Source organism: Elephantulus edwardii, unplaced genomic scaffold, assembly GCF_000299155.1.
Source record: "Elephantulus edwardii isolate Elephantulus edwardi_28Jun2011 unplaced genomic scaffold, EleEdw1.0 scaffold00067, whole genome shotgun sequence".
Classification (NCBI taxonomy): domain Eukaryota; kingdom Metazoa; phylum Chordata; class Mammalia; order Macroscelidea; family Macroscelididae; genus Elephantulus; species Elephantulus edwardii.
This window is the reverse complement of record NW_006399817.1, coordinates 10863437-10878215: the sequence shown is the minus strand read 5'-3', so window position 1 is coordinate 10878215 and position 14779 is coordinate 10863437. Positions and strand designations below refer to the sequence as shown.

At 37.1% G+C, this 14779-nt stretch overlaps 1 protein-coding gene across 1 annotated transcript in view; it reads left to right on the top strand.

The window, feature by feature from the left end:
* Positions 1–14779, top strand: part of SLC15A5 (solute carrier family 15, member 5) — a 136087-nt gene that overhangs the window by 29536 nt on the left and 91772 nt on the right. The window lies entirely within an intron of this gene.

The window sequence follows — 14779 nt, the reverse complement described above, 5'->3', positions numbered from 1 at the left end:
AGACAATCCACCTCATCCAGAGTTTTCCTCTCCTTCACTGTCTCTCCACCCCTCCAAGCATGATATCCTTCTCCAAGGACTGGTCCCTCCTGGCAATGCACCCAAAGTATGTGAGACAGAGCTTCAAAATCCTTGCCTCCAAAGAGAAAATTGGTTTAACTTTCTCCAAGACAGATTTATTTGTTCTTCTGATAGTCCATGGTATGTTCAATACTCTTATGCAGCACCACAACTCAAAGACATCAATTCTTCTTCTGTAATCCTTAGTCATTGTCCAGCTCTCTGATGCATAACATGTAATTGCAAAGACCGTGGCCTGGATCAGGCACACTTTAGTCTCTAGACTGACATCATTGCTCTTTATCACTTCAGATTTGTCCCTGACAGCTGACTTTTCCAATGCAATTCATCTTTCGATTTCTTGACTGTTAATGCCAAGAGTGTTGATCATTGAGCCAAGCAAACTGAAATTGTTAGCAATCTGAATCTCTTTGCCAATTTTCATGGTGCTACCAGTTGGCCTAGTGGTGAGAATTGTTGTCTTCTTGATGTTAAGCTTCAATCCATATTGAAGACTACAGTCCTTGACCTTCTGCAGCAAACACTTCAGGTCCTCCTCAGTTTTGGCAAGCAAGATTGTACAATCTATGCAATGCAGGTCATTGATGAGTCTTCCTCCAAACCTGATGCCATATTCCTCCTCATAAACTCAAACCTCCTGAATGATCTGTTTTGCATACAGATTGAAAAATTATTCAAACAGGATGCATCCCTGAAACATGCCCTTTCTAATTTTGAACCAGGCAGTGTTTCCTTGCTTTGTTACTACAACTGCCTCCTGAAAAAAAATCTGGTTTTCTAGTGGTTAAATAATTACACTGCCATTCCACAGGCATATAATTGAAATCCAACAATTGCTCCCTGGGGAAAAGAGTGGCAATTTTCTCCTATATGATGGAAAGCCTCTAAAAACCTGCTGGAAGGTCATCTTTGAGTACGTTCCAACTCAATGTGATATAACAACAATTAGTATATGTATGGATACATGTGTAAATACATAAATATTATTGTTAGGTGGCCTTGAGACAACAATGAGTCATAGAAAACCTATGAGAAATAGAACTGAACCTTTCCCTTTTCTGCATCACTTTCACAATCTCTGTCATGCTGAAAACCTTTATGGTAGTCATGTGTCAGTCCATGTCATTGAAAGTCTTTCCCTCTTTCTTTGGCCTTCTACCTTAAACAGCATGATGTCTTTTTCCAAGGCCTTACGCCTCCTGAAAAATATGCCCAAAATATATGAGGTGAAGTTTCATCCTCTTTACTTCTAACAAGCACTTCAATTGAACTTCCTCTCAGACTTATATGTTTGCTTGGCAGCCTATAGGATATTCCATTATTGTCCAATGCCACTATTGTATGGCATCATTTTTTTCTTCTATCATCCTTGTCTATTGTCTAACTTTCACATACACAGGGAACAATTGAAAATATCATGCCTTGGATCAGGCACAGTTTAGGCTTTAAACTGACATCCTTGATCTTTAAGACTTTAAAGAGGTCCTTCACAGATAATTTTCCCAAAGCAACGTATCTTTTGATTTGTTGATTGCTGCTACCATTTGTGGTGATTATGGATCAAAATCAAATTAAATAAATGATAATGTCAATCTTTTTTTTCTATGTAATATAATGTTGTTTATTGTTCTACTACTGAAGATTTTTTGGCTTCTTAATGTTGAGATGTAATTCATATTGAAGTCTGAAGTCTTTATTCTTCTTCAGTAAGTTCTTTAAGCCTTCTTCATTTTTTAGCAAGAAAAGTTGTGTAATATGCATAAGTTGTTTATGAGTCCGGCTTCAATCCTAATGTGGCATTAATTATATAGTTCAGCTTCCAAAGGATTTGCTGAGCATACAGATTGAATAAGTACAGAGAAATGATACTATATGCGTGATTTGAAATCTTTCTTGAAAATCACGAAAGATTTCAATCACCCAGTGTTTCCTTGTGTCCAGAGAACTTTTTTGTCTATGCATATGTTTTGCATGAACATAACTAATTATTCTGACATTATCATTTATCTCAATTTTATACATTTTATTGAACAAGAACCAGTAATATTGAAGGGGAAAGTATAGTAATAGATTAAATAACAATTTTTGTTGTTAAGTGCCATCAAGTCACCCATGAATAATAGATCTGAACCTTGCTCTATCCTGCAACATCTTTACAATCTCTAATATGTATGGTTCACCTACAGACTCCTGCCCTTTTGGGGAATCTTCCTCTCTTTTTTGACCTTCCATGTTTCCAAACATTATATCATTTTCCAAGGACTGGTTTTTTCTGATGACATGGATAAATCATACTAGACAATGTTTCTCCATATTTGGCTCTAAGGAATTCTCTGGAGTTCTTCCTTTAAGACAGGCCTGTTTCTTCTGTTGGCAGTCCATGAAGTATCCAATACTTTTCTCCAACATGGCAACTCAAATGTATTAATTTTTCTTCTGTCATTCTTATTCATTGCCCAACTTTCAGATGCATAGGAAAAAAGGTCATGAAAAGACTATGGCTTAGATTAGGCTCATCTTAGTCTTTAAACTGATATACTTTAGCATTTTGGAGAATTCCTTCATAGAAGATTTCTTGAAAACTATATATATAATTTCTTTACTGTTTTTACCCCTGGTAGTTAGTAGATTGAAGTGGGAAAAAAATGTCGACAAATTAAAAGTTTTCCCCATCGATCATTGCTTCCTATTGGTATCCTGCTAAGGATTTTTGTTATATTGATGTTCAGGTACAATCATATTAAGGCTGAAGTCTTCAATTTACTGTGGTAAGTACTTCAAGTCTTCATTTTCTTCAAGTAAGGTTGTGCTATCTGTACAACACAGGTTATTGATGAGTCTTCCTCCAATCCTGATGACGCATTCCTCTTCATATTGTCCAGCTTCTCAAGTGATTTGTTTATCAGAAAGATTGAATAGGTATGAAGAAATGATACAATCCTGACCACATCTTTCCTGATTTTGAACCATACATTGGTCCCTTGTTATATTCAGACAACTATTTCCTAGTATACATATAGGTTTTAAGATGAGCACAATTAAGCATTCTGAGAGATCTATTCTCAATTTTATCATAATTTGTTATGATCTACACAGTCAAATGCCTTTGCATAGTTAACAAAGCACAGATAAACATCTTTTTGGTATTTTCTACTTTCAGCCTAGATCCATCTAACATTAGCAATATTACTTATTTCATAGCCTCTTCTGAATCCAGCTAGAATTACTGGCAGTTCTCGCATTTTTTTAATGATCTTCAACAAATTTTTACTTGCATGTGCAATTAATAATAGTATTCAATAATGTCCACACTCTGTTGATTACTTCTTTTGGGAATAGGAACAAATACTCTTCAGTATGGTAGCTGTCCTCCAAATTTCTTGGTGTGTTCAGTGCTGTATCTGCTTAAAGACCTCAATTGATATTCCATTAATTTCTGGGGCCTTATTTTTACCAATGCCTTCAGTGAAGCTTGAACTTCTTTCCTCATTACCATTGGTTCTTAATTATATGCTACTTCCTGAAATGCTTCAACGCAAACCAATTCTTTTTGTACAATTCTGTGTATTATTTCCATCTTCACTGATGCTTCTTGCATCGTTCAATATTTCGTCCATAGAATCCTTGAGTGTTGCAACTCAAGGCTTCATTTTTTCCCCTTACAGTTGTTTAAGCTTGAGACATGTCCAGCTGCTCCTTCCTTTGTTTTGGTTTTCTAACTGTAGTAGTTTGTAAAAGGAGCAGTGGTATCATGAGGAAGGCAAATTCTGACTTCTACCTGTCTCATAAAGGGAAACTGTCACCACCAATAACATCCATAGTACTAAACAAGTAGCCACATGGTCAGAAATGTCCCCCTACATCCTTCTGCACCTATACCTAATCATTTGGCCCAATGTTTTTAGCAGCTTGACAAACAGGCTTTACTCATAGTTGTGGGGTTTAAGAAATAGGTTATTTAGGAAATAGGTTAGTGAATGGGAGAAGTAAAGAATTTCACACAATGCAAGTCTAGGTTTAGTCCATTAGTCACAAGCCAGATTAACAAGACACAATTCCTCAATTAGTTAATGTGTAGGTTCAGCTTAGCAGCACAAATAAACATATGGTTTCCTTAATCACCCAGAAAACTTTATCTCAAAGAAGTTAAAAGTCAGTTTTCCTTCAATTATCCAGCAAGCTCTTTAACATCCATCTCCAAAATTCTTCTGGTTACACCTTGCCAAGGTTTCTTCACAGTCTTTCAATGTCTTCACAATAGTGCCACAGTCTCTTCACCCTCTCTCTACCACTGTCTTTCACAGTGTGGAAAGTTCTCTCTTATATTCTTCACAACTGTTGATGATTTACAAGACCAAATAGTTAAGGTAGCTGGAGACCATATCCCACCAGGTGGGAGACTGTAACTGGATAAATGGAGAAGAGATTGAGATTAATAACTTTAGTTTGCTTGACTCCATAGGCAACACTCTTGGTACCAGCAGCCAGGAAACCAAAAGACAAATTGCTATGATTCATATTCAATGTGATAACACAGTAACCAAGGTAATAAAGGAATTCACTCATATTTTCCCTTATTACTTATATGATTTTATTTATTTTTACTTTTAAATCTATGATCCATTTGAAAAGGAGAACAAGTCTTAAGAATGAATCTAATTTTATCTCGTTATTCAGTAGCCCCTATATCACTTACTAAAAATTCATTTTACTCTCTTTTGAGATGACTAATTTAAGATGTTACCTTCATCATATCTTGAATTGCTACTTCCATCCCTGAAGTATTGTCTTGGTCTATCCACTCATTTCTCTGATTTAATACATATTTGAATTTCTTATTTTACTTTTATTATTGCAACAATCTCTACTACTTTTCTGCACAGCAACTATTAACGGGGATCCTAAAGGTTGCACTTTTTAAAAATTCTGTATCTTCAGCTATGTTGCTTTATTTTCTCCACATACCTGTGAGTTAGGTAAGAAAGGTATCTTTATATCCTTTCATAGACTAGGTTTCTGAGTTTTGTCTCTGCTTCTGTAGTACTCAGCTGATAATTTTTCATTTCATTTATCACATTTTATTGACGTTGTCTATTCATGAGTATAATTAGAATCAGGTGGTGCAAAGGGATAACTTCTCAATTACTAAGGGGAAGTTTAGAAGTTTAAATTCTTTTAAAGGTACCATGAAAGAAAGGTGTGGTGATCTATGTTCTAAAAGCCAGAAATCAGTACTTCTACAGAGCTCATTTCTACTGTGACACCATAGGATTTACCATCAGTTTCATGGAAACTTGATTATACTTTTATTGTCTTATAGATAGTTGGGATATGATAAATGTCCAATGAATGTTTGTTGTGAAACTAAGAAAGAAATCTGAGACTTAATTCAATTGAATATTTGCCCACAATTACTCAGAAATAGCTAAAGTGGAACCAGAACCCAATCATCTTTTCTCTGAGGCTAGAGGTAGTTCTGTTATACCACACACCGAGACAATGACACCATGAAAAAATGTTATCCACAGAACACTCTGTTCTTTTTTCTCAGTCATATAATCTGTGGACTATAGTTCAGAAGTTCAGACTACCCTCTTGGTAGTCTGTGGAACAGTTTCCAGGTGCAAGAAACAATCTGACAGAAGTTCTCAGTTTTAATGACATAAAAGAGAGAAACAAGTGTTAATTACAAATTTTCTTACTGAAAGACCACTTAAGTATGTTCCTAGAGTGTACATAATAAAATAATTTGGGTATATATGAAGAGAGAAATAGAGGGACTCAATAGTGAGTTGTGTTGCTAACCCAAAGGCTGAATGTCTCTATTTGAATCCATTAGGGATTCAATGGGAGGAGATTTCACATCTTTCTCTGGTAGAGTCCCTGATTCATAGCCTCAGAAACCAGATGGAGGATCACTGAGTCAGAATCAACTTGATAGCAGTGAATTTGCGATATGAGGGGGAAGATGGAGGCATTTAAATGTTGTTAATACTTTTTCTGCAACCTTTCTTCTGCATTCCAATGACTTCTTTTAAAAATGCATTCATCTGAATAAAGAGATGCAATTCTTTTTCAAACTATACAGATCTATATGATCAACCCTATTTACTGTAAGCTCATTTTAGTCCATATTTTACACATTTAAATATCTAAGAAGTTAATTTTCCTTTGAATACTTAAAATAAATATCTTTTTTAGCTATAAGTACCGCTTTTCTTTCTCTATGAACAGTGCTCATGTCTTTCGTTCATAGTCATCTATGACTAAATGGCACCTAATAACAATAACAGCAACAACATAGAGAGAGCTACACTGGCCTAGGGGACAGAAGTTATGCTACCAAGCCCAAGGTGGGTGATTTTAATCTGCAGCCCACAGGCCTGGTTTAACTTGTTTTTGTCAAACATTCCTCTAAGTGGTATAGCACCGGTCTGTGTATTGCTGTACAGAGGCAACTCATGGTTGCTCTGATGCTGCTAAACACTGTGACACTGATGTGTCAAATGCGATAATGGTTACCCATAGTAGACAGTGTTTGGTGGAGCTTCCCAATTAAAACAAGCTTGGAAGCAGGAGTGGCTTCCACTTCCAAAATGGCTTGCTCCGGAAACTGTATGAACAGTGTTCATGTCTTTTGTTCATAGGGTTGCTATGAGTTGTCTACAACTTGACAGCACCTAACAACAGCATATGTGCCATTAGTATATAAAGTATTCCGTAGTGATTTTCTTTACATAATACTTATTAAATGAACATTTTGGGCTAGGGGGAGGGCTTACTATTATTATTATTTATTTTTATGATTCTTTTCAACTATATCCAATTTATAACATTAACCACTGATAATTAAGTGAAACTCTATCATCTTTCTAGCAAAGTATATAATCTTTATTTTGGCTCCTTCTTTTTTGATGACTAAATTGGAAATTCCTCAAAGCTGTAATTCAAAGCCATAGGTGACCTTAAAGAAATGATTTTTTTATGGGCTACCTTTTATTTTAAGGTAACTTTTCAAATGTGGACCATGCATTCCATTACGTTTAGCTGTCAAGCACAGCCTTCATTTGCATTTCTTCCCACTGCTATAATTTTGAGAACTGGCAGGTGACCAAAGAAGAAAAAATGTGCATCTACCATCTAGAGTGCAATGTAGGCTTTTTTATCATAATTAAGTAGCATAGATATTCATGATTAGATCAAGGTCAGAGGAGCAGAATATCAGAGCCAAGGACTGAAAGATACAAAGAATAGAAAAATTGCTTTCTAAAAAAATTTTTAAAACAGTTATAGCCACAATCTTTAAGTTTTGCAATAAAACATTTCAAATAGCTCATCTGTTTTATTTTAAAATGTACACGCCTGGTGTGTTTTCCACGCACATTTAAACCTGAGCTTGAAGTCTCAGCTGAACTTTTCATTTCAGCATTGGTTTTTTTTCCCCCTTCAACTTTCCATTTCTGTTCCAAGTGCAGAGAAGCAATTTAAGAACTATAATGACAGTGAACTTTTTTGGTTTTGGGGTTTTTTTTTTACTGTTTCTATATGACAACCCAAACTATTTGTATAGAAGTCATAAGTCTTCTATTAAACTTAATGGATTTTATAAAAAAAAGATTATTTGATATTTAGCTACAGCTGTTTTAGGAAGGCTATCTTTCTTAATAGTCAGTGGTAACACTGTGATTTCATGAGACAACTGTTGCTTTATTGTGTGATCAGACAATGTTTTTATTCTAACTGGCTTATTGACTCATCATTTATTTGATCATTTTAGGTTTATTACTTCATTGCCTTTCTTCCCGCTTATGTGTAGGCTGTTTAGCACATTGTCCAAACTGTTTTCTCGGCCTTCTTGCCTTACTTTTCTCCTCTTGAGGTCTATTAGCTGATGTGAAGCCCTAACATGCATTTCAGGCTCTAACCACACTCTCTCCTTACATTATATCCTCTAGCCCCACAGTTTTAAAACATGCAGCTAGTAACCAACACAGAGAGCTCTGGTGGCCTAGTGGTAAGGAGTTGTGCTGATAGCCCAAATCCACCAATTGCTTGTGGAGAAAGATGGGCCATCTCCTCCCGTACAACTGTCTACCTCTGAAAACTCATTGGAGTATCAGGTATGGATCCCTTATAATTCAACAGTACACAAGAACAACACCAACCAATGGGCACTGGTGGCCTAGACCATTGAGTTGCTCTAGTAACCCCAAGGCAGTACTTTTATAGCTGTTAGTTAGAAGTTGGGCAATCTCCCATGTGATTTACATCCTCCAAAAAAACCCTGAAAGGTCAGTCAAATATGAGTGTACATACAACTTTGCTAGAGAAAGATGTGCCAATCTGCTTCTGTAATGATTCTAGCTGTGGAAATTCTGAGGGACAATTTTAGTCCTCTTACATAGTCTCTATGAGTTGGAAGAGATCTGATGTGCAATGAGTTGCATCAAGCAAAAAAATTGATAATTCAAACACAACCAAAAATACCTTGGAAGAATGGTCTAGTAATTTATGTTTGGAAGGTGATAGCCTGGAAAATCCTATAGAGAACAACTCTACTTTGAGACATATGAACTCACCTGTAATAGAATCTACTCTACAACAACTTGCCTAGTTTTCTGAATTTGGAAGTCATTAATTTCTATGGGTCACTCTCTTAACTTGATAGTAATGTATCTTACTTTATATTGGTATTTCCCAATACAACACATCTTTTGATTTCTTGACTGCTGGTGCCAAAGTTGTTCACTGCAGATCTAAGTAGGATGAAATTGTTGACAATCTCTATCTACCTATTATGATATTGCCTATAAGCTCAGTGGTGAAGATTTTTGTTTTCCTGATGTGAGACGTAATTCATATTGAAAGCTGTTGTCATTGATCTTCTGTAGCACATGTCTCAAGTCCTTCTCACTTTCAACAAGCAAGGTTGTATCATCTACATAGTCATCTCATCCTGATATCACATTTTTTTCCATATAGTCTAGCTTCTTGAAGTATTTGTTAAGCATACAGATTGAATAGTTATGGATTTAGATACAATCCTGGCACACAACTTTTTTGATGTTTAAGCCATCCAGTGTTCCCTTGCTCTATTCAAATAATAGCTTCTTGGTCTAGGTACAGTTTTATATGAACATGATTAAATGTTCTGGGATTCCCATTCTTTTCAAGATTAACCACAGTTTTTTGTGATCCATGCAGCCAAATGCCTTTGCATAGTCAGTAAAACACAAATAGATAGTCTTCTGGTATTCTTTGCTCTCTGCCAAGATCTATGTCATTAGCAATGACATTCTTGGTGTCCCAAACCCTTCTAAAACCAGCTTCACCTTCTAGCAATTCTTTGTTTATATACAGAAGATTTTCGCAATGGAATTTTTTTTTAATTTACAGGCTGTTGGTTCCAAGAGTGTTGATTGTGGAGCCAAGCAAACTGAAGCTGTCAACAATCTCAATCTCTTCACCATCTATCATGATGCTGCCAATCAGCCCAGTGTTGAGAATTTTTATTCTCTTGATGTTGAGCTTCAATTCATATTGAAGACAACAGCCCTTGACATTCTGCAGCAAGCACTTTCAGGTTTTTCTCAGTTTCAGCAAGAAGGGTTGTGTCATCTGCATCAAGCTGATTGTCGACAAGTCTTCTTCCAATTCTGATGCCATACTTCTCATAGAGCCCAGCCTACTACATACTCTGTTCTGCATATAGATTGAAACAATATGTAGATAGGACACATCCCTGGTATATACATCCCAATTTTGAACCATGCAGTGTTTCCTTGCTCTGTCCTGATGACTGCCTCCTGGTCTAAGTATAGGTTTTGCATAAGCATGATCAAGTGTTCTGGGATTCCCATTCTCCTCAGAGTTAGCCACAGTTTGTTGTGGTCTGCACAGTCAAACACCTTTGCATAGTCAATGAAACCCATATAAACTTTGCTCTGATACTCTCTGCTTTCAATCAAGATCCACCTAACATTAGCTATAAAATCTCTAATACCATAGCCTCTTTTTTTTTTAACCATAGCCTCTTTTAAGCTCAGCCTGCACTTCTGGCAGTTCTCTGTTGATGTGCTGTTCCAGTCATTGTTGTATAATTTCCAGCAAAATATTGCGTGCATATTAATGAATTGTTTGCTAATTTCCACACTCTGTTGGGTCATCTTTCTTTGGAATGAAAACAAATATTGTTCTCTTCCAGTCAGTTGGCCTGGTTGTTGTCCTCTAAATTTCTTGGCACTACTTGGTGAGTTCATCCAGGGCAGCATCTGTTTGTTGGAATATGTCAATTGGTATGCCATCAATTCCTTGGGCTTTGTTTTTTGGCAGTTCTTTCAGAGCAGCTAGAACTTCTTCCTTCATTACCACAGGCTCTTGCTCGTAGATTATTTTACGAAATTCTTCTATAGCTGCCAATTCTTTTGGTACAATAACTCTGTATACTCTTTCCATCTTATTTTAATACTTCCTATATCATTTAATATTCTGGCCATATCATCCTTAAGTATTGCAACTCGAGGCTTGAATTTGTTCCTTAGTTTTTTTAGCTTAAGAAATTCTGAGCGAGTTTGGTCCCTTTGACATTCTGACTCCAGTTCTTTGCACATTTCATTATAATACTTTACTTTGTCATCCCATGCTATCCTTTCAAATCTTATGTTCAGCTCCTTAATATCTTGATTTCTTCCCTTTCCTTTGGCTTCTCGGAGTTCTAGTGAAATATTTAGTCTCTTCTTACATCCATTCGGTCTTTTCTTCCTCCTCTGTCTTTGTAATTACCTTTTGCATTCATCCTGGATGATATTCTTGATATCCTCCCCCCCACAGTTCATCTGGTCTTAGCTCATTTGTGTTCAAAGCCTCAAACCTGTTCCTAAGATGGTTTTGGAATTCACATGGGATAGACTCAAGGTCAAATTTTTGTTCCCTTGGATTTGATTTCATTTTCCTCAGCTTCAGCTTGAACTTACATATGAGTTGTTGGTGGTCTGTTCCACAATCAGCACCTGGCCTAGTTTTCAAAGCTGATGTTGAGCTTTTCCAGCAATTCTTTCCATAGATGTAATCAATCTGATTCCTATGCATACCATCAGCTGAGATCCACGTGTATAGTCTGAATGTATGTTTCTTATGAAATGTATTTGTATTAAATAAGTAATTGTGCAAAATTCTGTCATTCTATCTCCAGCTTCGTTTCTGTCACCAAGTCCATATTTTCCAATTACTGATCATTCTTCTCTGTTCCCAACTTTATAGAATATAATTATTAAGAATATAGTTATCTTCAAATATCTTTTCATTTTTTCTTTCCTTCTTCATTATGCTCATGCAAAATGTATCCCTAGATGAAGAGTCAGTTGTGTGAACAGAGCAAGGGAGCACTGCCTTAAATAAAATCAAGAGAGGTATGCATCAGAGCTGTATCCTTTCTCCACACTTGTTCAATCTATATCCAGAGCGTATTGTAGAAGCTGAGTATTTTGAAAAGAAATGGAACATCAGGATAGGAGGAAGGGTAATCAACAACCTGCATTATGCAGATAACTCAACCTTGCTTGCTGAAAGTTAAGAAGACTTGACATTTGGAAGTTTTCAGTCTTCCAAGAAAATAAAAATCTTTATTACTGAGCCAACAGGTGACATCGTGATATTGATGTGATTGTTCTTATTGTACTCTTCAAGTCTAGTACTGCTCATAATAACCCTCTGAACATCACATCTGAACTCTGCCCTATCCTGTGCCATCCTCACCCATCTCTGTCACACAAGGCTCCATTGTTGCAGTCTCTGTGTCAATCCATCTCACTGATGGTCTTCCCTCCTTCTCTGATCCTCCACTTTTATGAGCATGAGGTATTTTTCTGAGGCCTGACCCCTCCTAACAACATGTCTAAAGTATGTGAGACAAAGTTTCACTGTCCTTCTAATGAGCATCCTAGTTTCACTCTTTCCAAGACATATTTGTTTGTTCTCTTTGGAATCTACAGGATATCTAGTACTCTTCTCTAGCACAGGTAGCCTAGGGATAAGATGCTCTACTGAAACTCCAAAGGTATGCGGTTCAAATCCACCCACTGCTCCACAAGAGAAGGATGGACAATCTCTTCCACTATGATTTACTGTCTCTGAAAGCCAGTGGAGGGTCAGCTATGAAATAGTTTTGACTGGATGGCAAATAACAACAACAACAACATTGCCATTACTTAAAGGCATTGATTCTTATTCTGTTACTTAATTCATTGTCCAACTCTCAGAGGCATAGCAATTAAATGAAAATACCATTGCTTGAATCCCACATACCTTAGTTTTGTTTTCTTTTTTCCTTTTCTAAAAATTATTATATGTTTATTCATGCATACTTCCATCCCTCCCCCTCCCCCAGTTCCTCTTGTAAGGCTGTTAATGTCATACACATGCTTTCTAATTGTCCATTTCTCTCAGAAACACCTCCCTTTCACCCCTTCCAGTGCAGTGTTCATTATTCTTTCTTTTCTCACTCTTCTCCTCTTACCCCCATCTCAAGCCTATTATCACAATAATGGTTTTATGCAGTACTTGTCCCTTTGTGATTGAGATATTTCACTTGATTTTCTAGTTGGTAGTTGCAAGGGTATTGATTGTGGACTCAAGCAAGATGAAGCCATTGACAATTCTTTCTCTACTTCATCTATCATGATGTTGCCTCCTGGCCAAGTGGGGGTCCAGTTTTCTGAGATATAACTCATGTTGAAAGCTGTAGTCTTTGATCCTCTGCAAGAAGCATTTCAAGTCCTCTGCACTTTCAGTAAGCAAGGTTGTGTCATCTCCAAAATGTAGGTTGTTCAGTTTTCCTCTAATCCTAATGCCACCTTCTTCTTCAAAAAAATCCAACTTCTCAAATTATTCTTTTGGCTGAGATATTAAACAGGTATAGAGAAAGGATACAGCCCTGGTGCATACTTTGCTTGATTTTAAAATATGCACTGTTTCTTTGCTCTGTTCAGACATCAGCTTCCTAGACTAAGTATAGGTTTCACATGAGCACAATTAAGTTTTCTGGGATTCCCATTCTTCTCAATGTTATCTACAGCTTCTGATGACTGAAACAGGCATATGTTCTTGCATAATAAAAAAGGGGGGGAAATGAATAGATGTCTTTTTAGTACTCTCTGCTTTCAGCCAAGATCCATGACATTAGCAATGATATCCCTGGTGCCAAGGCTTCTTCTAAATTCATCTGGAATCTCAGGCAATTCTCTGTCAATGTACTAGCTATTTTAGTAATCATCAGCAAGAATTTACTTACATATGCTACAAACAACATTGTTTGATAACTCCCACATTCTGTTGGGTCAACTATCTTTAAGGGATAGATCTCCTTCAGTCTGTTAGCCAGGTAGCTATCTTCTGAACTTTTTGGCATAGCCTGATGAGCAAATCCATGGCTGCATATGTTTCCTGACATAGTATAATTGGTATCCATCAATTCTTAGAGCCTTATTTTATAACAGTGCCTTCAATGCAACTTTAACTTCTGCCTTCATCACCATTGATTCACAATCATATGCTCCTTCCTTTTTTTTTAACAGTGACTCAGTGTATTACTTCTGTCCTCTTTTTATGTTTCCTGGGTCACTCAGGGTTTTGCCCATGACATACTTCAGTTTTGCAACTCAACGCTTAAGTTTCTTTCTAATTTCATAACTTGAAGAATGTGAGCAGTTCTTCCCTTTTCGTTTTCTAGCTCTGGTCCTTTGTACATATTGTTAAAATACTTTGCTTTGTCTTCTCGAGCTGTCCTTTGAAATCTTCTGTTAACCTCCCTCCATTCAGCAATGCTTGGGTCTACAATAAACAACTTGGATACCAGTTGTCAAGAGATCAGAAGTTATGCTGTTGTTGTTGTTATGTGCCGTCGAGTCGCCTGCGACTCATAGCGACCCTATGTACAACAGCCCTAAACTCCGCTCTGTCTTGTGCCAATCGCACTGTCTCTGACACTCCCATCCCAATTATCCCAGTCACTGAATCAATCCACCTCATAGAGGGCCTTCCTCTCCTGTGCCGTCCCTCCACCCTCCCAAGCATGATGTCCCTCTCCAAGGACCGGTCTCTCCTCACTACATGTCCAAAATAAGTTAGACAGAGCCTCAGAATCCTTGCCTCCAAGGAGCCACCCAGTTTAACCCTCTCCAGGATGCTACATTGGGGAAATGTCCTGAAAGACCTCTCCACAGTTCTAAGAAATAATGAGGTTAATTCAAACTCTAAAATGCACTTGTTTAAAGCTGAATTCTTTTTAATTACTTGCTAGATCGCCTAGTGGTAAGTATCTGTGCTGCAGTCCCAAACGCATGCAGTTAGAATCAGCCAGTTGTTCCGCAGTAGAAGAATGAGCAATCTCTCTGTGCAAAGAAGAGGTCTGAAAGAAAACCTGTTAAAGGGTCAACTATGGGTCAGTTCCATCTCAGTGGTAGTCAACAACAACAGGCAATTTTTGTGGTGTTGGAGAAGAGTATTGAATATCCCATATAATATCAAGAGTTCAAAAAGTATGTCTTGGAAAAAGTGTTACTAGGGTCCTCCTTGAAGGCAAAGATGATGAAGTTTTATCTCACACCCTTGGGGCATGTGAAGTGGGGAAGCGACAGCCTTTTTAACAAATGGTGTTGGCAAAATTGGAAAAATATCTGCAAAAGACTCAAGCAAGACCCAC